This window comes from Acanthopagrus latus, chromosome 21, assembly GCF_904848185.1.
Source record: "Acanthopagrus latus isolate v.2019 chromosome 21, fAcaLat1.1, whole genome shotgun sequence".
Classification (NCBI taxonomy): Eukaryota; Metazoa; Chordata; class Actinopteri; order Spariformes; family Sparidae; genus Acanthopagrus; species Acanthopagrus latus.
This window is the reverse complement of record NC_051059.1, coordinates 13,344,430-13,367,713: the sequence shown is the minus strand read 5'-3', so window position 1 is coordinate 13,367,713 and position 23,284 is coordinate 13,344,430. Positions and strand designations below refer to the sequence as shown.

At 40.1% G+C, this 23,284-nt stretch overlaps 1 long non-coding RNA gene across 2 annotated transcripts in view; it reads right to left on the bottom strand.

Annotated features, from left to right (window-relative positions):
* Positions 1 to 21,892, bottom strand: part of LOC119010916 — a 46,634-nt gene extending 24,742 nt beyond the window's left edge. The window contains exons 1-3 of one of the 2 annotated variants that reach the window (XR_005072081.1): positions 21,603 to 21,892; positions 21,305 to 21,344; positions 7,788 to 8,624 (exon numbers count right to left, since the gene is read on the bottom strand). This is a non-coding gene — a long non-coding RNA (uncharacterized LOC119010916). Of the gene's footprint in view, positions 1 to 7,787; positions 8,625 to 21,304; positions 21,345 to 21,602 lie in introns of those variants that run through there. The other variant, XR_005072082.1, reaches the window with a different exon arrangement.
* Between the last annotated feature and the right edge of the window lie 1,392 nt (positions 21,893 to 23,284).

Here is a 23,284-nt window from a genome sequence, read left to right as displayed (position 1 = left end):
TGTTGAGTATGAATCATTTTTCTCAGTGTTTCGCTCTGTTTTGCCCCTTACCCGGGTTGTGAGCAGTGCTAAGCCTCCATGAGAGGAATAACCTGAAATGGAGGAACACTTCAATGTCGCCCTTTCCCCCTCTCCTCCACGAGTGATTATACAATTGATTTTTTTTCCACCAGTGGTTCCTGCTATAGGAGCAGTAATAACAATTTATCTTGGCTCCTTGTTCCATTACAGCAGAGCTGCAGTGAAACCAGAGGAAAAGTGCTGTGTTTTATGATTTATGGGGGCTATTTGACCCGTGCTTATTAGAGGGATCTACCGAACGTGATGCCGACTTCGGAAATAGACTATGAGCTTTGCTCTGTGATGGGAGTGTGGACATGGCTTTCAGGCAAGATGGAATGGGTGTCCCAACTGATTGAAAAACAAACATGACCCAGTCGGAACAGTGATGTTTAAATATATATCAGCTCTGCTGCCACATTTCAGCACACATAATACTTGATAGCTTCTGATTTCAATTTCATTTAGAGGTCAAAAAGAAGAAAATCTCAGCTGCCTCTCTCATTCCCAAAAGTACTTAAGAATATAAGTTTTACAACAGCACAAGTGATTCACACTGTTGTTGGGTATAATTTGGCATGGACAGAGATAAGTAGGCGAGATGTTTATCTTCATGCGCCCTTACCTTGTTCCTAGTTTTTGTTAGAGTAACGCCTGAAGGAAACCGCCGTAGCTCTAGGGGGCCCCTGGTTGTTCCTCATTGACTGGCATTTATGGAGCCGTTTAAGCATGGCGGCTACCTCGCTGCATCCCTCCACCAAATCCAGGTCTCTCTCCTGTGGCTAGTGATAATATTTAACTACTGACCTTATCTCCTCTTCCCCACATCTCCTCTCCGCCAGCGAACGGAGAGCATGTTAATGTCTGACACAGCTCTACATGTAGCATGCTAATCCATCTGTGGCCTGGCTGATTAAAGATGAATATCAGTGGGATGGTAAACACTGGCATGCCCTAGGCAGCTTCACCGATGACTACATCTGCACAGGACCATGTAAACGGTTACACTCCAACCAGCATATAATATTACAGATCTCGGGGCAAGATGAATAAATCAAGGGGCCCCACTTAATAACAAGCAAACAAGCTGCAAACTTTTATTGTCAACAGTTTGGCGCGAAGGAAAAGATATTCCCATCTGCCTACATCCACCACAAATTAACAGAATATTTATCTTGATTTCAGCATCACATATCTTGCTTTACAAAATACAATTTTTACCTGTTAAAGAATAAAAAAAGGCAAAAATGGCAAGACAGTGAATCACTAGTAAGAGGGTTGGATTTATCGCAGTAAAGAGCTCATGTTGATGTGTTAGGAACAAAATAACTAATGGGATGGCACAATATGGGAGCTTTGCAAAGTGTCTGTTAAATGAAATAACACCTGAAATACATATTATGTTATGTGACAGTCAATTTTAAAAGAAAACAAACCATAAATCATTCTCTTATTCATTTTTATGCCATGGGGCAAACTGGTAAATATGAATATGTCTTAGCAAACCATTACAGCAAACTGGTAAATATAGCTGAAAGCACATATATAAATATCATGACCGTACATGTAAAGATGCTGTATAAATGATTGGTATTGTGTTATACATAATTGTAACAGAGGGTTACCGTGCCCAATTAAAATGTATAAAGGTTTTTATTACACAAACAGCAGCCCAAGGCAGAATGAACTCTACTTTTATTACATGACATTATTATTTAATGTTACTGTGGACTCAAATCTCCTTGTTGTCAGTCGCACAGAACAATGTGTAAGTAACCTCTTCTTTTGTGGATAAATGCACAACAATATCCCACTTTGAGAGGATAAATGTTTACGAGTTTGTAGAAATGTAAATACAAATACAGTAAGCCTTAATTTCATGATGGTTGGATGCTTTTATGGGTTAGAACTGCTATTGCTTTGTCTGGTAAAACTATATGCTTGTTCCCAAAGCAGCTATATGTTCCTTACATGCTGCTACAAATGTCTTCTCCAGCAGACAAAGACAGAATATGTGCCGCCTTCAGCTGATCGATAGTGGACCACCTGAGAGCTGTGCCCTTTCTCTGTAGGCAGAGTTGTCACCATTAGCTGGATGAGGAGCACATAGTTGCTGAAAGAACGATAATGTTGGCTGACAAGCTGTATGAAATACCTTTGAAAACAACAGAAGAGGGTAAAAACCGAACAATTTTTGTGAAAGTGATGGTTGACTTTACTTTATAAATATCATCAGAAGAAATCATTATCTCTGCAGTGCCGAGAGGGAGAGCAGGGTGCTCTGCATCATCATCATCAGGTGCAGTTCTCTTCTCAGACAAGCCATGGGGTGGCTAGACAGGAGAACCACAGTCTTACTCAGCTAGACTACTAATGAATCTGGGGAGCTGTTTGCCATCACCCATATGACTTGCTTTGGCCCGTGCCATCATCTTCCCAAACCAAACATAATACTTTGCACTACAGAAATGACAAGCGGGTGGTAACTGAGAAAGTAAGTAAGTTTAATACTACATCAGAAATCTTAAACACTGCATGTTACTGATATGAAATTGTTTCTGTTATGTATTAGACAGCAAAATAGACCACAGGCACAATTCAGGCTAAATAAACAAGAACACTGAAAAAGACATTTGCCATCTTTAGTTGGTTTTAAAATATGCTGTCAAGGGTAGTTTACTCTTGTTACATTCAAGAGAAAAACTGTTTGAGTGACAGCTCAAAGAAAGCATAGATTTCTGCAGTTTGGGAGTACTTCCAAGGGAACATGAAAAAGGTTCCTCACCAACAATTTGCATGGCTGATTTTTTTATTTTTTAGAGCAAACAGTTAGATACAGAATTACTAAAGTGATCAACTCCTAACTACATAACAAGGTTTTTTTAGTTTCAGTGTTTCTTGTATTTAAAGAAAATGTGTGAATTTAACCTTGTTATTTCGAGTAAAAGAAATGTGGGAAGATTAAAGTCTCCATAGTTACACCTCTTTTATTGTTTTGTCTCAAATTTACTTAGTAGCTGCATTATCCACATCTTAATTAGCATTTTTAAACATTTTTAGCTACAACCAGCAGCTCTATAGGTCACTCTCTTAGCCACTCAGTTGTTCAGTCCACAAATTATGTTCCAAAACTTTAATGGCCACAGATTTTGTTGAAACGGGCAAATAGAACTACAACTGCCGCCAACATGTTCTCACTCCCAACTCATCAGATACAACAACAGGGTCAGTGGCCTTAGACTTAAAAGGATGACGCTCTACCTATTCCCCCTTTAGCATCACTTTTGCATGTGAAGGGCACGGCAGTCAAATACCAAATATACATGATATGCAATGTCCAGTTAGGCTTTCTAAACAAAGCTTGCTGTCAAACAGATCACATAGTATGACATATTATCAGTTTTGTACAGTTATTAATGATAACAAATGGTTGCAGTTATGTCTATGTTTGGTTAGATTTAGCTACTAAAGCCTTTTTCAGTTAGGTTCAGAAAAAGATCATATTTTGGTTAAATAATAACTGGGTTCAGTTTAACTCATGACATGTAATGTAAATTGACTCCTGATCACAAACAGGACATGAACCCTGGTCTCTAAAGGGAAAGTCATGTGTTTGACCCATCCAACCACCCCCTAACTTGGACTTTCTTGCTCTGTATACTACTGCACTAGAGGGGAAGTTCAGGAAGTGAAGTTAGAGGGGTTCCCTTAGTGTCAAACTTCTAAGTGTAGAGCTGCTGACCAGGCTGCTGTATTTGACACTATGGGAGTTGGGAGGTCTGTGAATGACCCCCATTATGAACTAAGCAAATCTCATCCATTTGTCAGGTTTTTAACATTGCAGCCACATATCAGCCACAACAGAGTCGAAAATTGTCATTTTTCATTCCTGCCGATAGACTTATCAGGGAGGTGGAAGGGACATACTGCATTTAATTTTATTTATGTGTCATGGACACTGCACATTAATCAACATTAGGATGTAAATGTGCCATTGTCAGCCCCTTCAAGAATGTTAAAATGGTCTTACCTGCAAAGATGAAGAGCCTCACATATCAAATGTTGTCAACTAAGCAGATAGCAATGCAATGTTTGACTCAAAGGCAAGTCGAAGAAGCAATATCAAATTTGAATTAAACTGGTAGGTTAGCCACTCAAGTTCTACTTCTTTGCACCTCACAGGATTCTCCACATTTGTTCTATGTTAACCCAGGGCCAATTCTACTTTACTACTTGGTGAGTGATGCTCCCACTGCATTATTGCTTTCCTAGGGGACTGGATTTCTTATTTATTCTGTTTTTTGTTTTGTTTTTTTTATTCATGTTGGTTTTGGATGTGAGTAATTTGGTACATGATTTGTGTGGGTGGGCACTTCAAAATGTTCATTACATCACTTCAATTCCAACAGCTAAAGAGACAGTTTTTGCCTGTTCGATTATGGCAAAAACTATATTCATGATTATTTTGGTCAATATTGCAATCAACAGTTATTTAACACAATTACTCATCAACTGTGGAAGTTAAAAAAAATGCTTAATAATATCAATAAAATATGATAATAACATAAGACTTCTAATACACCATGTCCATTATAATATCATTTCTATTTGGCATATGAAATGTGACAAAAGACTGCAGAAATACAACTTTAACACTTTTTGGGCATTCTGAGCACCATTACTGTAACATAGACATGTATCAAAATGGCAGCTGGCTTGAAATGAGCTGAACCTAAATATGCCACAACCTAGCTGAGAGTGCATTTGTGCTTACAGAGAAAGGGCAAAACTGCACAGCTGAGCATTAAGTATTGTTGTCGTTTGTGAACTAAACTTAACTGGACCGACAGAAAAGGTACAGCTAACAATACCTTCTTACTAGCCTAACTTACTAGCCTCCACTTTCCTATACAAACTTGATAGGCTGAAGTTTTATCCTCTTTTGAAAATGGAAAATCATGCATAAGGGCGGCAGTAAAATTTTAGTTCAACTAAAAAGTTTGTTGTTTCTTGATGAGGGTGTCTTGTGGCAAACCCACGTCTCCACTTACATTGTGCTCTACATTATTCTAAAAGCAGCCACCCTCCAGATACCGGCTGGCACCTGGAACATGTCCTTCTGTTTGTATTGGCAACCACACCAGCAGCCCTTTGCTGTTAATTAGCCTCTATACCACTAGGCCAATGAGAAGCATCCATGGCACAGTATTTATGCACTCAGGAGTGCAACAGATCACAATGTTCATTTTCCTTTTTACATTTCAGACCTTGACTTAGCCCCCCCCCCCACACACACACACACACACACACACACACACACACACACACACACACACACACACGCGTCAAAACCACCAGATGCCAATATCTTCAGCCTCAGTTTGAGAGAAGAGGAAGGGGAGCAGTACATTAGCATAAATCGGGATTACTATGCATGACTGTCACTGCGAAGATAATCAAACAAATTAGAAAATTCTTCAAGTGTTCACGAATGTTGGAATGCGTCAGAGATAATCCACTTTGCTTTGATTCATTTATTTTTTGTTTTTTGTTTTTTTGCCAGTCACAAGCATTTCACATACTTATGTAACTTAGAGTTGGGTACTGATACAGGGCAGCAGCTGCAAGATGCACAAGTACAGGAAAAACAAATATAATGAGGAGGGAGCAGCAGGGGACTGCAGAAACGAGAGCACAGCGGAAAGTCTAGACAAGGTAATGGATACGGTCAAAGCCAATAATCAATAAACTTCTCCTGCCAAATGATCATTATTAGCAGCACCTCCAGATAGACCACAGACATAGATGTGGTTCCTTAAGTCTGCCTGAAGATAAAGAAAGGGGCAGTTTCAGACATCTTCTGATCAAGAAAGGGCCAATCCAACAATTATCTTAATCACATGGCCAACAGCAATATGAAGGTAAAGTGTGTCTCAATAAACTACCATAACTGAAGCATTATGGTGCTACGGAGATGCCTCTGGCCTACAAATCATAGTCTCCAGACATATGGGTACATGCCTGCCAGTACAGATCCTGGACAAAATCACAGTATCATCATTCTACAGTAAAAATGAAATGCAAAATGTACTATTGACATTAAATTGTTACTCAGATTATGTCAAGCTGTGTAATAGATCCACCAGTCTACCATGTCACTCACTTATTTGGCTTCACCTATCCATTTCTTGCATGGTTAAGTTATCAATAACAAACACGCTACGTCCATATACATTTCCAAATTAAAAGGCACCAAAGCTACTTGTTGGGTTAAGGAAAAGATCAAAATTTCACTTAAAATAATAATCACCACTTGCTGAAACCTAGTTGCCTGGGCCTAAGTCCTACAAATAAACCATCCCTAATCTCCGTCAGACACAGACTCTCTGGTTCTTTCATCTGTGTTCATCTGTTGTCCCCATCACAACAGCCCCTGCTGGTATTGCACCTTCATACACTAGTGTACCAAACTGTCACCATCACATGCTGAACGCTGAACCCTAGTGGGTGGGTGGGTCTGTTAAAAGTTCGAAAATAAGACCGAGCACAATAATAACCAGAATATAACTGTTTTGCATATTGTTCAGCCCTAATCAATAAGCACAATTCGTCAAATCAAAGGAAAGGTTTGTGCTGCGACACCAGTCGGTGTTTCAGCAATACTGCTTTCTGACTCTGACATTTTAAAGAACCAGACAATCAACCAGTGAATCTTACAAAGTATCAATACTGAACTAATCCATTACAGGCAGTTGTAGCCTGAGGATCAGAGAGACTCTGGGAGACGGATCTACACATTATTTCTAGCTGGGAATAACTTGGCAGGAGAAGTTATTGCTGATCCCTTAATCAATAACACGTAACCGCTTGAACTTCTGCTCCAATAAAGCTGCTCACTCTACTGTTCGACAAAGAACTGCTGGGATTTTTGTAGGTTCACATGTGAATCTAACATTTAAACCCTCTGCAACAGCTCCCCCCAGGCTGTTTCTGTAGTCAACTTGTCCGATTAAATGTTTACTGGATATGAAAATGAAGACTTCCATCTCCCAACACTGTAAACTAATGGCATCATATCTGACAGCCCTGGGCCTCATCAAGCAGTCATAAAGTTTAATAAAGCACAATGAAATGTGATTTTCACATGGTGCCATTCATTTCCATAAGCCCTTCCTTTACTACCCTCCCGTGTCGCCTCAGCGTCTCAGTGGGGTTGTAGAAAGTGGGGCTCGCACAGGAGCGGAACACTTTCACAGCTCCATTTTCATTTAGTGTCATTAGAAATTCAATTCCCAGCAAATGAGTTTTTAGAATTTCACAGCAGTCCCTTAAGATGTTCTTGCATGACCCACTTTTGTCTCAGGCAGTACAGGCTTCTCTTCTCAGTTCACAGTGTATACGCATATTCCTAAACTGCTCCGTCTGAGTCCCAGTGTTATTGTTTAACTGTGGGTTTGTCAGGCCGCCTACTAGGACTGCTGGGGTCACTGCAGGGGAAACTGGTCGTTTGCTTTGAAAGTCCCACAGCGATTCAGGATGGCGGTAGCTGCTGGCTATTTTCAGCTTGAACAAAGTGTTGTCTGCAACCTGTATGTCTGTGTCAAATATGCAGCAATGGCTAGACATAGGAGGAGAATATTAACAATGACACTGCTACCCTGGGAAAATCTTTTTATTCTTTTTTTCCTTGAGACCAGGTTATACCCATTTAAAAAAGAAAAGCCCTAATCCTCATAACACTGTGGCTGAATCATCCAGATCACAGATTTTCACCTGTGTACCAACATGAATTTCTCTGATGGTTCTGTTGATTGCTGACTTCAGGTGCAAACACATCGTACATCAGCGGCTAAGCACGCTGAGATTATGTTCTGTGATCTGCCCCATCTGTTGAAAGGCCAATGACGAAAGCAGCAGATCTGTCTCGGCTTCCCTTCGGAGTTAAGTAGGAAGTGGGTACAGCTGACACTTGTAACTTTAAGCGTGAAATGAACACACTCACTTTTCTGTCTGTGCAAACAAGGCTTAATAAAAGGTGATGGGCTATAAATCTGGTGCTCCACCTTTTTCAATTTCCTGCTTCACTGAGCATCCTATGGAAGCGGGGGACCACCTATCCTCAGGATATACCCCAACAAAGTGACATCACGTGAAGTAATGCGACACATACGAAATGTGTGGAAATAGTGAATTTCACACTTGGGGGTTTAGGGACACTGACCGAATGCAAATTAAATCATGTCAGAAAAGCGGATATGGGCCATCAGCTTAAGAGAGAGTTGACTAGTGGGACCCCAGAGGAAGGACTGTACTCTAGGACATTAAGTGAATGATGATTCCTACAGAAATCGCTTTATTCAGGTCAATGACACTGTTGCCCTTTGAAAGCCTAGGTCTAATGGAGCCAATTAATGATTTACCATTGAGTTTATGAAGCGTACATCCTTGAAGTGAAGTCCACTGCCCCCAAGTTGATCTTAAACATCATCAGTTGTGAGTGTGCTGGCTCTGACAGGTGGTCCTGTGTTGGAGAGTGGGTGACCTGCCCCTCCCTTCCCCCAATCCTGTCAGTCACAGTGACAAAGGTGACATTAGGACCAGATCCTGCAAGGATGCAAAGGGCATCTGCACAGCATGTACATCTTTTAATAGCCTCTACTGAGATCAGACAGGGAAATACAGACACGCAAATTTACCCACTTTTGAGTGAGTACACACACAGTGAGATAAGGGACCCTCTCTGGTCTGAATACACACACAGGTACAAGGTGCCCTAACGGGGCCATGAGGACAGATAGTTTGTACATGATAAGAAGAAGTGATACAAGTACCACAGGTGACAGATTGCAATATCCGCAGATGGATTTAAAATATACTGTTTGTGTGTGTGTGTGTGTGTGTGTGTGCGTGTGTGTACGTGTGTGTGTATATATATATTGTGATTTAAAATACATGGTTTCTGCTTTACTTTACTGTATCATCATGTACAGTCATTGTCAATAACTTGTTTTAGCGCAGTGTATTGGAAATGATTCCAATACTGCCTAAAAGTTGGAATCCATATTGGAGAGTACAAGAGTCTATGCACCAATTCAATACGGCGTCATTTATAAGAACTGGGACCCTGCTACTTCCAAGCAGTGACTCATAGATTTTTTGATGTGCAAGCAGCCTATACTTTACAAACATGTATGTATGTAAGTATATATGTAAGTATGTATGTATGTATGTATGTATGTATGTATGTATGTATGTATGTATGTATGTATGTATGTATGTATGTATGTATGTATGTACAATACACAATACAATACAGGTATTGGATTAATATCAGTTAATACACAAATTTCTGTAGGTTTGGCTGTCAGTAATAAATACATGGTATTTGAAAATAATTGCCCAAACCAGGAAACACAATTTTGACTACCCTGTCAATAAGTTAAAAACTATATCACTACAAAATCTTTATTTATTTTTTTTATTGGTTACCACATTTTCCATCACCTGTGACAGATGTTTGAAATGACCAGGGCAATACTTCTGCCGTTTGCCCATATGCCTTGTCTTGTCATCTTGTTTTAAGCACACAATATACAGATAGTGCTTAAATAAAAGTCTTAAGGTACCTCATATTAAATGCATTTAATGTATACATCTATTAACATCTTAACATTATCTGCATACTATAGGCTGATTGATTATCAATTATTGGATCGCATGATTTAGCATTTTTCTGATTTATCTTTTCTTTTTTTTTGCCGATTGATGATAAAATAAGCACTTATTAGTCTCTGATGCACCATGTAATCTGAAAGGGACTAGTAATCTATTGAATCAATGTATGGAGTAAAAAGTACTACATTTTGTACTAAGTAGAGTAGAAGTATTGTACCAGAAAAGGTAAATGCTCAAGCAAAGTACAGCTACTTCGGAATCCAGTGCCTTTAAGTATAGCACTTAAATAAATGTACCTAGTTACATTCCATCATTGCTGCTGTGTCTCTGGCCCTTTCAGACTCTTTTCAAGCAGTGTGGCAGTGCTCCATGATCAATGAAATGACTGAAAAGCTATGAAAAACTTGCAATACACAACAAGGATCCTTTAAAATAAATGGACTATATTCCACCTTCTCTACTGCTGCTTGGAGATCTTAAAGTGTAGAGTGTCCATGAAGAAACAGAAATAGTACACTCCAGCAAAGATGGATTGTGAACATGCTGAATCTTTCACAGCCTCGCTCTGAAAATAACGGCGTGCTTTGAGGAAAATGTGAAATGGCTGATGTGTGGGAAAGCTCAAGAAGAGATACTGTGCAAGTCTGCACCGCAGAACAAAATGGTCCCCCTAGAGAGACGCTGGAGGCAACAGCAATCACTTCCTCCTCTTGTTCTTCCTGTCGTCATATCTCAGATCTGCCACTGCTGAAAACATGCTGTGGGCTGTAATGGATGTCTTTTCATCCTTGTCTCTACGCTAATTGAAACAGAATCTGTGGGTAAATAGGTCCATTTGGTCAGGCTGGGCATTTAACTCCAGTTAATGCACAGAGCTATTCATCTAAGCATATGCTTCAAGTATAGTTCCTGACTCATGGGAAAAGTGAGGTTGCTTCCATCATGGACAGCAAAGATTCTCCTTGAAAAAACTAGCTGATAGCTTCTTATCTTGAAGAGGTTCATTCATGTCCTTTTTAGTTTCTTTGCAAGATAAAAAGTGTCTGCACCAGAACTACAGCAGATGTCACTACATAAGTTATATATGCTTGAGCTGTTTAACCTTGAGACAGCAGTATGTAACTAATACAGTGAGACCAATTCTAGAAGCTCAGATTAGTAAAATGTGATCATGGAAAGCAAAAAGTATAGCCCTCAAGAGTATTTTCTTCTGTATCATATAGACAAACATCACAATTAATAAATAATAGATTGTCATGTATAAAAGATTATTTGTGAATTATTCATTACGGAAAATCGTTTATTTCCGAGGTTCGGTGTTTGTCGAGTGCAAATAACAAATACAGCTGATGAATTCTAATGAATATTTTATTTGAGCTGATCTATGTCAATAATTCATGTTTAACTGTAATGACATCTTGACACGAAAGCCTGGTGTGTGTGGAGTTCATCCAGGTTCAATGATGTTAAACCACTTTTTCATAAAAATAATTTTAATCACAGTTCTATAAAAGTGAACTAATAAACGATTTTAGATGATATAAATAGTGGACAGAGATTTTGGGTCTGAAAAATGAAGCCAAATAATCAACAAGTAGCATAACAATACCTTTTTTATTGCTGAAATATGGACACCTCTACCTCCAAAGAGATAATGATGACAACGGTCGTAGCACCAAACTCAAGACTTAAAAAAATACAGGTGAAATTGTGGTGATTCTGTCACCAGCATACAGTCTATAGGTAACACAGAGCTGTCTTGACCTATAGAGGAGACAATACATTGACTGAAAACATTTTTAAGCTTTGAATTTGCAGGACTATATCAACAAATCCCACAATAATGTGCAAAACCAACCATTAGCAAGTATTGTCTATTGATATAACTTATTCCTCCGTGCCATAGCACTTCATTGTCACTAAAAACTATTAAAACTATGCACAGCCTGATTAGACCTCTTCTCTGGTCTACTTGGGAGTGTTAAAACTACATTTGATTGACATCTCTATTCCTCTCCCATTAGTTTTGTTGCACCTGTTATGCATCGTATCAATAAAACCATAATTACAAGCGACTGTGTGATTGTGTGTGATTGCTAATTAAGATCATTCTTCATTTTCTTCTTTACCTTTCTTCTAAATGGTGTGGCCAAGTAATGCATGAGCAATGCCTATTCTATGGACTAGTGGAAGGTTTTCCTGTTGTTTCTATTCTGCTAACATAGCCTGAATGCAGCACCAGCACAGACAACATACACCATTATTATATATTAACATGATTCATACAGTTATAATTCAGTAACATTGCAAAAAATTCCTGTCTGACTTTAACCAGCATCTACCTGACTAAAAGTCTAATCAGCCAGAATTGAGAACACCTGTATCGGTGTCCAGCAGTGAGCCATGCTGTTCAGCTACAGTTTCCTTTATTGTTACTGCAAATTAAAGTAGTCCCAAAAAAGGTACCATTAAGACAATCTTGAGTAACATGGGCAAAAACTATGATGCCCATTTTTTAATTGTTACTTTAAAAGGAACTCTAAATTTGTAACCTGGTTTAAAGAATGTCAACATTAGTGGAAACAGTAGGTTCTGCACTCAGTGCCAGACACAGGCTAAAGAAGTTGGTGACTACTGAGGGACAAACAAGGGAATTGTTGGCTTTGGTCTCTCCGCTGGATTTACTGACAATTCAAAAATGTAAAGCGTTATGCTTTAAGAACCTGTACACATCAACTCCTAAACCCAAACAACCAGGACAACATCCTCTGGGAATTTATGCAAAAATCATATCCTAAAAGGCAGACACTGTCATAAATAAGGGACTGTGAAAAATAAATGAGGTTCACAACACCCTTATTTACACTTTTTAGTCTCCAATACGTGAAGTCTCTGGTCCAATTCCTCCCCATGTCACAAAACATGATTAAGCCACAAAGGGACCAGCTGAGAAAACCCTGGCAAGCCAAGGACATCTGCACAAGCTGCCCTAGTGGGAAGTTGATGAAATGGTTATATGATACAGTGAAACATCATCCACACATGAGCTAAAACACATTTCCATATTCCATTTGTAGAGGAAAAAAAAACACATTTTGAACGAGAAAGGGACACGTGGCACATTAGATGTAGAGCAGGGAATGGAATAATCTAAGCTCAGTGACCAAACAACCTTTCGAAAATAATAAGGTGACTGGAGTTGTAGGTAGGCAGGGAGGAAGATTTGCAAGATTTTATCACATGAGGGCAAAGGCATATTAATCATAGTCCAGGCCCACATGAGCACAACGGTATAGGGAAGAATTCGGGAAAGGTTAATGTGGGAAACGGGTGTAATAAGGCGCGGCGTCTGAATACTAAAATGGTAGGTTCAATATGCAGCAAAGCAATCACGGCACTTTGTCACATGTCATTGTACATAAGTAATGTGCTGTACATTCCTGGCAAAGAAATATGATTAAAAATAATGTATAGCATCTGCCAAATTTAACAACAAACTGAATTGTTTGTGTGGGAAGTTTAGCTGGTTAAGGCTGTCATTTTGAATTGGACTCAGCCTTTTCTGCATGTCATTCCCTTTCTTTCATATTTCCCGCATCTCCGCATAGACAGATAATCTCAAACATCATCCTAATCATCATCAACAACCTACACTTTAGGCAAAATAATCCTTCACATAAAACCTCTTCAGACACAGAGAGAAGAGAGTGTAAACTATTTCTAGTTCCATCTCTGATTGCTTAATGACCTTGATAATGACAATAAAAGAGCCACTGTAGAAGGAACAAAAGCAAAGCTGGCACAAAATAAATCCAAACTTGAGTGATTCAGTCCGGCTTCTTTTTGACAGTCCGGCGGGCTACAAGCTTTACATCTCTGTTTCAAATGCAAAATCAAAGAGACTGTGTACTCATCAGCAGGCTACAGAGCCGGCGATCTCCCTCATTGTCCCGCGGCATTGGATGTCTTGGCAGCTGGCCCTGGTACTCATGGTGTCATTGCTTCTCGCTAATGAATGCAGACAAGAATTCAAAGGCCATACTGAAAAAGTAGCAACATAACTCGAGCGTTCACTTTTGTAGACATGCAAATTTTTGCTGACACAGACGGCACCAAAGACTCTGAAAATGCTGAAGAGAGCACGAAGGGAGATCACATGGAAAAAAAAAGTAGGTTTTGATCAGGGAAACCATATCAATGTCTGATCTCATAAACTAACCAATTTATGCTTTTCACATACGTCTTATTTTAATAGCACCATCTATGTCATCTTTACGCGATCAAGGGTGTTTAACACAAATGTTGAAAATCTGATTCTGTTTGATCAAGATCCTTTCAAGTTACCGGTTTTCATTTTATCTGAAAAAAAGTTTTTTTTTTAAAATCACTTTCTTTTATGTTGCCTCAGCTAGCTCATAAGTGGAATCATAAGAGGAGTGGACCTTGACTGTCGCAACTCTCTCAACAGACGCTTGACTCCTTCCAAATCAAGCAGGTTTGCAGCATTTCGACTGACACACTGGCTCAAATGAAAGCATTTAGCGGCTCTGAATCATCTGAATCAGGGGAGCTTGTACAGTCGGTCAGTCAGGGTTCAGAACTGTTCCGCATGAAAGATCTTATTCTCCAAATTCATTCAACAAACACCCTATTATCTAAACTGCCCTGTTTCAGACAAACATTATTCTTACTCGGAGACATGGTGTATTTGCAAACGAACTCCTGAAAAGCAAATAATTCCAGACATTTGCTGAGCTCACCATCAATGCAAATCTGAGCCTCACAATATCAGCACAGCAATTTCCCCCTGTTCTGTGGTGAAAAGGTGTCGTAATAAGCGCGTCTCTGCTTCAGAATAACAATCCTGGCCCTCCGACACAGTATTGTGCAACATCAATCAGGAATGTGGGTACTAATGGAACTTCAGTGGCCATCAGAGAAGGGCAGCCTACTGATAGATGAGGGAACACAGCACAAACAACCCCATCTATACGCACAAAATACACAAACACACTCCCATCAGCCTGCATGCAAGTAATGATTATGTCTTATGAGAGGCGATGACGATCCACCCACAACACCGAGATTCCAAGATATGGACAACATAGGAGTAATAAAATTTGAGAAAGACTGAGCAATATCCTCTTACTGTTTTATTACACTAAAAACATTACTGGCAATTGCTGGTTGGGAGACGATTTAATTAGACTCCTATTAATCAGAGTAATTGGTCATTCTAAATCCCACAAGTGTAACTGGCCAATAGCCGTTAACCTTCTGTCTCAATCCCTGCTGTTGCTCGCCTAACTATTAATATACTGGTCGGCATCATTTCCAAATGACTCCTGGGAAGAGTTTTCATTGGTTCTCAATAAGGGGTTGATTATCTGTGTATTCATGCAAGGTTCATCACTCCTCAAGAGTACTTATCTCATACAAACACGCGTTTAGTTTAGCTGCGAACACGTGAACAAGTGCTCTGTGGATTACACGCTGCTCACTGAACAAAGCCACATCTAATATTAAAAAGAGAAAATGTCACAGAATAACTAGGTCGCTCTGTGTTTTTACCACCTTGTTTTGTCAGATCACCGCAGCATTATGTAAACTGCTCAAATGGAACCGTACCAACGTGGCCTTTGTCAAGTACTGCGCCTCGTGAAATTGGTTTTTCATATTGTGGTGTAACACAAGACTTTACATTATTTGCAACTAACTACAGTGTGAATGTTGAATGCATTGTGGTTATCATGCATGAGTCCAGTCTGTACATACAGCTGGTGCCACCCACAGAGACTGGGAAATGACCAGTACGCTACGCCATCTGTCAGGAAGCACAGAGCAGACTCAGACCTGAAAGGCCACCAAGGCCAAAAGGGTCAGCAGCAGGGAGGAAAACTGTTGCCAGAGATGGATCCAAACAGTATCATAAGAACATTTAAAAACTCAAGAGGCCGTGTTGCCCTACATACTGTTTTTGAGCTTTTAGGTTGAGCTCTAACAAGGCGAACGTCTCATCAGCTGTGTTTACACAGCAATGACTGTAACTGTTAGCCCTTGAGTCACAGGTTCTCAGTGCTCTGTATACTGTGAATACTTGCATTGCATTCATATTGTTAACAGAAAACACACTTTAGTCATGGCACTCATGAGTCATTAGCAGTACCCTAAAGGTATGAGTGTATGCAACAAAAAATGTTGATGCAACTGCTCTCCAGAACAACATACGGATATTTTTGGATCTGACGTCTGTATTGCCTTCAGAAACAGATCCTGTCTGTTGGTGTGACACCACTGTGGTTAAGGTTTTGACTGAGAGTGAGCTTATGTTATGTTAGGTTAGTTTAGGTTGGGTTAGGTCAGATTAGGTTAGGTTGGTGTAGGTTAGGTTGGATTAGGTTAGGAAAACATGTTCTTTATTTTACTTAATATCAGATCACGATCACAACCATGCTTTACAAAAGAACAAAACAATGTTAACTGTTGGCAGGAAATGACAACCACCGACAACTACAATGCAAGTCTGGTTCAGAGGGCTACAATCCTATTATAAAACAATTATCGCAGATCAGAATTTATTTCTACACATGATTTATTTTTCCTGAATGTTTGCTACTTTTAAATTGATATGGTTAAAATGAACAGCTGAATTTCATTATCATAGCTCACACTCACTAGCCTTGCCCAGTTACCACTGCTGAAAATTTATGTGAAATGATCGTAAAACACCAGTCCCAGTCCAGCCAAAGTGAATTCAAAGTTGTTGTTGGACCATTTAGAGTACAGACATGCATTTGGGCTCTTTTGAAAGGTCATAAGATAACTTTGATTATTTGTTCTGCAGATGCTTCTGGCACTAATCTATAGGATTTTGAACACACTGAATTATGTATTTATTCTTTACTCTGTGAGTACCCCTATTAGCTGGAAAACACAAAAGGTCTACTTCATACAGTCTTAGAGAGTCCAAGACAAATCAGATCTTTTTTGACATTTAATGAAAATGAACACTAATCACATTCTCTTTTTTAAGGAAATACTCAAGCACCTGACAAAAAAGCCATTTTGTGACCTCAAAATACCCCTGCTGAAAGTAACAGAGGCAAAAGCTCATTATAGTTCTCTATTTCTTTATTTACACTAACAATAAACTACATAAACTTACATAAATACATAAATGCACGTGACCAGTAATACCTGAGAACCTCAAGTAAATGGGTAACAATTGTGGAGTTGTACGTGATCTTAATCCTGTGTCAATCTGCCATGTCAGTAAGTAAAAATTCCACAGAAAATTATGTACCGTATTTTGCAAAATACAGAAACATTATTAGCCCGTGCAAATTGGCATGTTGGTCATAGGGCTTAAATATTTTCAACATGTGTTTTTTGTTAGATGACTGAATTAGTTACTAATGTGATTGCAGCTCTTAATATGTTGAACAGCAGTCAACAGCTGTGTTGTGCTGTGAGACTGACAACACTGACATTTAAAATGAGCAATGACAGGGAATGTCACAGCCACAAAGGTTCTGTCACTTGATTTAAATGAGCTGTAAATGTGTATTTATTCTTGTAACACATGCAGGAAGTTAGCAAAACAACTCTAGCCTATATTATTAATGTGGCTCTCCACTTCTGAAAACCTGTCATATCACATCTGGGGGATATCATCACTTAACTGTGTGAATGTGCCAAATGAGCCTAAGACATGGGTTGGATTTCTAAATCACATGAGGTCCCTTCATAATACCAGTCCTGTGCAAACAGGGCTTTAGAGTGTAAACATGACATAAATAGTTATAGCTCTATATCTATTTTTGCCTTCTTGTTACCCTCCCCCTTTGAGCCTCTGACTCTCTGACAATGGGACACAATCTCCTCCCCTGGAATATGTCAAATGTACATAAACAAGCTCCTTTTGAGGATTTGATCTTGAGAGGAAAATCTTAATTTATTAAACTGAAAGACTTTCACCGCAAATACTGCACCAGTGACATAATAATTGTAATGTTTTCAAGTCACTGCCCTCCTATTTGTCATCAAGTCGCTGAGCTGTCTGTGTCACTGATTCCTGTTCCCATCCACTTCATCATTCCATTCTTTTAATTACTTCTGTGAAAATTCATGCAAGATCATAGCAAGAGCAATCTTCTGAAATAGCTGATGCATTATGAGTCATATGTTTAGTACCCAGTGAGCAAAGGGTACTAAAACAGCTTAATCAAGTGCTCTTGCTAAGGGCCATAATTGTACTCTGTTTATGTGCCAGGGTGCCCCCTCCCCTCCCTCTCCTGTTATCTGGAGTATTTACACTGCAGCATCGCTATGTGAGTGATTAATTAAAACGCTGTCGCTTCTTGCCCAAAACAACACTGCCGTCGAGACGGTTCAGTTGGAATTGATTTATGAAGTTAGATGCTGTTTTGATGCTGTGCATTTTTGTGTTTGCTGTATGAAAAGCTGTGATATATATTATTTTTATCATACAGAAACACTTCACTTGTCACTGATGAAAGTACATCTCCAGTGGTGTTGTGCGAAATGATCTGCACAATTAGCAAAGCTGAACTGATTGATATTGAATGTACTGATGTAAACAAACGGCATCAGTAAATATTCTAAACTTGTCTAGTGTTTGTTTATTTAAAGGCTTGTCAACCAGTCTGAGCAGGATATCAGGTTCCTCCGACCTTGTATTTAAATTCTTCTATAGAAAACTACAATACAAAATTGGAGGAGGTTTACAGCAGATTGTGAGTGTGGTGTAATGGGTTTAGAAAACCTAGTTGCACAGTTGAACCTGTCACTCACCATTAACATGCACCACGCTGATGACAGCAGAGACTGAGGGAGTGATGATAATAAACTTCACTGAAATGCATCAGATACTGAGCCCAAAGAACGCTATAACAAGGACTATGTGTGGCCTGTCTTGTGCCTATTGCATAAGCCTATTACTCTGAGTTTAGTTGGACTGTTTCTGTAAAGCTCCAATAACTGTAAAGCATGTGGAGAAAATGTGCTTGACTACCTACCCTGAGTGTGACAAAAGCCATGTCGAGCTTCCCATGAAGCCACCATTACAGGGGAATGTAAATCTGCTGTGTGCGACAGTCATGTTTAGAGCCATTATACAGTTTTACCCTCTGCTAGAGCCCTGGTTTTAAGTAAGTAAATAAGAAAGGAGGCAAAAGAACGGCAGGATCCTTTCTAAACCCATCAGTTTTTCGCATGAAGCAGCAGGCTGTGGTGTGAACACTGTGTGAAAAACAGCCCCATTATTTTCTTTCAGGTCCACATTAGGACTACCTCTTCCAGTCTGAATACCAGACACCTCGGCGTTTGCAGCAGAGCTACTAACCTGAGCATGTCAAAATGACAACAACATATTTTTTTGTGTCATTGATAAGCAGCATGACCATCATCAGCACATGGTGTTTATGATTGGAGAGTAGGAGAAACATAAACCAAAGAACAGGCGTTCAGAAGTTGACATTTAAGAATACAAAGCGACCACACATCCTGTGTGTTTTTCAAAAGCCACTTCCTGTGAAGCCAATATTAAAGGGAAATTATGTGTGGAGGCTGTATGCAAGATTGCAACAATCATGTTTATGTCCCTACAGTAACACAATCTGCCTCAGTTAGAGACCGAACTGTACAATGAGGCAATAGGACACCTCCACAGAGGCTGACAACAACTTTCACAGCTTAGATAGTTATTGTCCAGCTCCTCATACAACACCAGCATGCAACCTTGTCACAAACATGCTAACTATAAGGTACCAGAGAAAAGAGAGAAAGAGAAAAAAATAGTTCAATAGTTCACGGTTGCACAGAGATATCACCAACATACACTGCTCACAAAAATTAAAGGAGCACTTTAAAGAAACACATTAGATACATCAGATCTCAATATGAAGTGGGATATCTATACAAATAACGACAGGGCAATGTCTTAGGAACAAAAGGATGCCAAGTCTTTTAATGGAAATAAAAGTTTTCAGCCTACAGAGGGCTCAATTGTGTAGACACCCTAAAATCAGAGTGAAATGAAGATGTGGCAGCCTAGTCCATTTTTTCAAAAACTTAATTTCTGCAACTCAAAATGCTTTTCAGTATCTTGTGTGGCCCCCACGAGCTTGTATGCATGCTTGACAACGTCGCGGCATGCTCCTAATGAGACGACGGATGGTGTCTTGTGGCATTTCCTCCCAGATCTGTGTGAGGGCATCCCTGAGCTGTTGTACAGTCTGAGGAGCAACCTGGCGGCGCCTAATGGACCGAAACATAATGTCCCACAGATGTTCTATTGGGTTTAAGTCAGGGGATCGTGAAGGCCATTCAATTGTTTCAATTCCTTCATCCTCCAGGTACTGCCTGCATACTCTTGCCACATGAGGCCGGGCATTGTCGTGCATTAGGAGGAAACCAGGACCTACTGCACCAGCGTAGGGTCTGACAATGGGTTGAAGGATTTCATCTCGATACCTTATGGCAGTCAGAGAACCATTTCCTAGGCAGTGGAGGTCTGTGCGTCCCTCCATGGATATGCCTCCCCAGACTATCACTGACCCACCACCAAACCTGTCATGTTGAACGACGTTGCAGGCAGCATGACGTTCTCCTTGTCTTCTCCAGACTCTTTCACGTCTCTCACAGGTGCTCAGGGTGAACCTGCTCTCGTCTGTGAAAAGTACAGGGCGCCAGTGGCGGACTTGCCAATTCTGGTGTTCTTCAGCAAATGCCAGTCGAGCTCCACGGTGCTGGGCAGTGAGCACAGGGCCCACTACAGGACGTCAGGCCCTCAGGCCACCTTCATGAAGTCTGTTCCTGATTGTTTGGGTAGAGACATTCACACCAGTGGCCCTCTGGAGGTCATTCTGTAGGGCACGAGCAGTGCTCAGCCTGTTCCGCCTTGCACAAAGGAGCAGGTATCGGTCTTGCTGATGGCTTGAGGACCTTCTACGGCCCCGTCCAGCTCTCCGAGAATAACCACCAGTCTCCTGAAATCTCCTCCATGTTCTGAAGATTGTGCTGGGAGACACATTAAACCTTCTTGCTGCAGCACGTGTGGATGTGCCATCCTGGAGAAGTTGGACAACCTGTGCAACTTCTGTAGGGTTAAGGAATCGCCTCATACTGCCAGTAGAGATAATTACTCAAGCCAAAACCAGCATGAGTGAAAAATCCGCCAAAAAAGATCAAGAGGGAGAAACTTGAAATGACCTCCACATGTAAAACCAGTCCTGTTTTGAGGGTTTTCTAATTGTTGCCACTGTGGTGCACCTGTTGTTAATTCCATGAACACCAATACAGCTGAAAGTGATTAACGATGCCCTCAGCTGCTTAACCAATCAGAAAATTATCAGACAGGTTTAACTGATTTCATGCCAGGCCCAATAAAAAAAGTGTCCCTTTAATTTTTGTGAGCAGTGTATAAAGAATTGCACAAAGCGAACCGTATGATACTCCAAACAAAAGCAAGAAAACAGCTAAGATTAGCGCTGTTGCTGTCGGAACTGAACAGAAACAAGACATTTTAGCACAGGCACCAAACACTTACCTTAGCTTGGTCATTGTTTGGGAAGAATCGACGTTGAAACCTAAAGCAACAACACAATTATTTTCTTTAAAAAAGCCTTCCTGAAACAGTTTGTTAGCTGGCTAGCTTTGCAATGAAATGCTACACGAGGAACAGTGTTAGCAAACTAGCAAACAACATTGTAGCAAACGAGCGGGAAAGTGCTTTAAGTGCCTAAACCTGCAATAATTGATCATTTTTGGTCACTTGTGCCATCATCAGCATTCATTTGAAGTCCTGTTCTTTATACTTGACAAATGTAAGTCCAATATTAACTCACCTTTTAGCTCTTTAGTTGGTCTCAACCTATTCTTGAGGAAAATGTCAGCCTCTTTTGCTGCTAAACTGTGCACTGTGTCCACCAGCTAGCTTATCCATGTACTGAGGCTGTCTCATGTTCGGTGCTGAGCAGGTGGTGTGCAGTGGGTTTTTTAAGTGTTTCTCTGAAAACAGCTGCTAACATCGTCGGCTAGACTTGTTTCAGTTTCTTGAAGACATTTTGCCTCTCATCCAGGAGGCTAAACTAACTGGAGCGGAGTTGCAAGTCTTTTGAACTCTGTGTGGGAGTGTCCTCACAGAGTGTGAGCTCAGTCCTTAGGGACACTTGTGGGTCGCTGACTTAACCGGCCTGCATGTGGGTTGCTAGGTGCTAGGTGAGCCCAGGTGTGAATGATTGCTGAGCTGTCTGGGGAGCACAGTATTGTAGGTGGGTGATAAGTAATGTCTTAGGCCCCCTTTCTCTGTTTGAAGGCGGCCGTCCCAGTTTGACATAGATAGATTCCTTTAGTCCTCGTTCAAACCATCTGTCTTCCCTGGCCACACTGTTGGACGTATATAGACTACAGCTATCTCGCCAATACCTTTTATAAGAAACATTGCTTCCTGGACTATGTTTAAAGCATGAAACGAAATTACTACCTGCCACCTGCCAATTACAAATACATTTACCATGCTTTTGTTTTATATTAATAAAACAATAATTTCAAAAGTTGGGTTTGCAATTCTGGAAAGAAAGATGGTGGATTTGAAGGAAATGCTGCTGCATGTCAGTTGAGGTTGTGGCGTGGTGAGGTGTTCCCTGTGGCTGCTCGAACAAAAGCCATAGCAGATATTTGTTTTTTTTAATTCTATTTTAATTTGTTACAAGCATTATTTAGTAACGGAACCAGACTTGTTCTGGCTCATCGGGTAATCTAACTGCCTGTTGTTTTTTTTAGAGCTTCCTTACCACCAAAGTCATCAGTTGATTAAAATCATGTATTTTAGTTGTGCTGTATAATCATTTGAATTTCTGTGCATTTAGTGTATTTTATGTATGTATTTAATATTAATCTTTACTGCAGCTATGACAACCAATTAGCGTTGCAGTATGTCTCTTGCATTTTAAAATCGTTCTGTTACCATTTGCTGTGACGCCCTTGCTCTAAAGTCACTCTGTATGCAATTAAAGTTGGATGAATAACAAAAATACCCAGGAATTTCATCTCATCTAACATAGCAAAGCCAGGGTAGTAAGAATAGCAGTCGGCAGGGGAAGTCGATTCTTTTCTCCTCTCTGTTCCTTAACCTGAATAACAGATTTCATTGCCCTCGTAACTGTAGAGGGAGGCTTAGCTCATTAAGGTCCATAATCCAATCTGTGAGCTCCCTGAATTGGAGGTGCAATGACATATCAATATTGTCCTTGGTAGAGAGAGAAGGTGGAAATCTAAAGTGGAGCAGAGAAAATGTTTAACAAAACCACTGTGAGGGAGAAGAAAACAGCATTTCTGGCTGTAAGTGAACATCAGCTGGGAATACAAGCCACAAGGTTGCAGTAATGTTTTCCTCTGTACTCCGTCAGGTTGGCTAGTCCACCTCTTGCATAAGAATTACTGCCACTGTTATACAAATCTGAATAATGTTGAGAAACTCTGAATGCTATTAAATACAGCTCTGTTGTGAGAAATTAGCTTTGGGTGC